General features: G+C 37.4%; 1 protein-coding gene across 2 annotated transcripts in view; it reads right to left on the bottom strand.

Moving 5' to 3' along the window:
- The window catches only part of ATP8A1 (ATPase, aminophospholipid transporter (APLT), class I, type 8A, member 1), a 97,415-nt gene that overhangs the window by 91,961 nt on the left and 4,313 nt on the right, over window positions 1–1,141 (bottom strand). The gene's annotated exons all lie outside the window — the stretch shown is intronic.

Raw genomic sequence — 1,141 nt, 5'->3', positions numbered from 1 at the left:
GCAGGAATTAACTACATGCTGAGACAATGTGAACTTAACAGGAAGAAAATTAGTATTTGAATTTCCTTTAGGTATCTCTGTAGTATTTAGTAATGAGAACCTTAGTGTTTTAGCTGATATATGCAAAACACAATAAATCTGTTCCCTGTCTTCCCTGCCTCCCATGCCAAACTGTACACTTTGAGTTGCAAAGAGGAAATGCTAAAAATTAATTACATAAAAGCAAGTGAATAAGAAAAATTTTAAAAGGGTACTCTGTACAGTAGCAGCAGCCTCAGTTTTATATTTGCCTAGACACTGACAGATGGTTTAAGTCTGTAAGCATTAACAGCAGAACAGTTAAAAATATCTGAAAGAACGTGAATTCATTTTATGGCTTTTTAAAAGGGGATTTGTTTATGTAAAGAGAAAGCAAAAAAAGACATTTAAGAGGAAACTAACTATTGGGCAGCAAATACTAGAAAAGCAAAATAAATTAGAAACATTTAATGGAAACATCATTGTCTCTTGAAGGACCACCCAACTCTGTGGCCCAGGAGCTTCACACAGCCCAGGGGGACAAAACATCTTGCCTATTATCCATTCACTAAGGTAACTGAGCAGAAGATGGAGCTCACTGCATCAGTTGAAAAGGCAGTCTGTGACCAGCTGCCTCCCATTTTAGAGCTTCTTTGCAGCTCACCACTCTTACTTGATCCACTTGATCATGTTTCTGTACATTCTTTGTAATTCTGTTCAAACACAATATATCTGATGCTTTGAGGAAGCTTACTATTTGTGTGCAGGGAAAGACTATGCTAACTGCAACCCTTTCCAAAAATCAAGAGAACAGCTCACAATGGGAACACTACTCCTGTAGTAATGTGCATTGTTTGCTATATGATGACATTTCTAACCTATTGTCCTCCACATAAGATATCTGCGGAACTCAAACAGAAAAAGAGCAGATGAAGAGATTCGCAGCATCTAGACTGATTTGGTAAATCATTAAGACTACTTAGATACAAAAGACATCCACTAAAAGACTCAACTATGTCATGCAAATTAGAGACAGGGTGTACCATACACTTTCAGAGAAAAGCAAGCAGGAAGCCCAGCCTCTTTTGTATGAAGTGAAACAGAACTTGAAATTCCTTTCCCT

Source organism: Chaetura pelagica, unplaced genomic scaffold (assembly GCF_000747805.2).
Source record: "Chaetura pelagica isolate M959 unplaced genomic scaffold, ChaPel_1.0 scaffold189, whole genome shotgun sequence".
Classification (NCBI taxonomy): domain Eukaryota; kingdom Metazoa; phylum Chordata; class Aves; order Apodiformes; family Apodidae; genus Chaetura; species Chaetura pelagica.
This window is presented reverse-complemented; position numbering and strand designations above follow the sequence as displayed.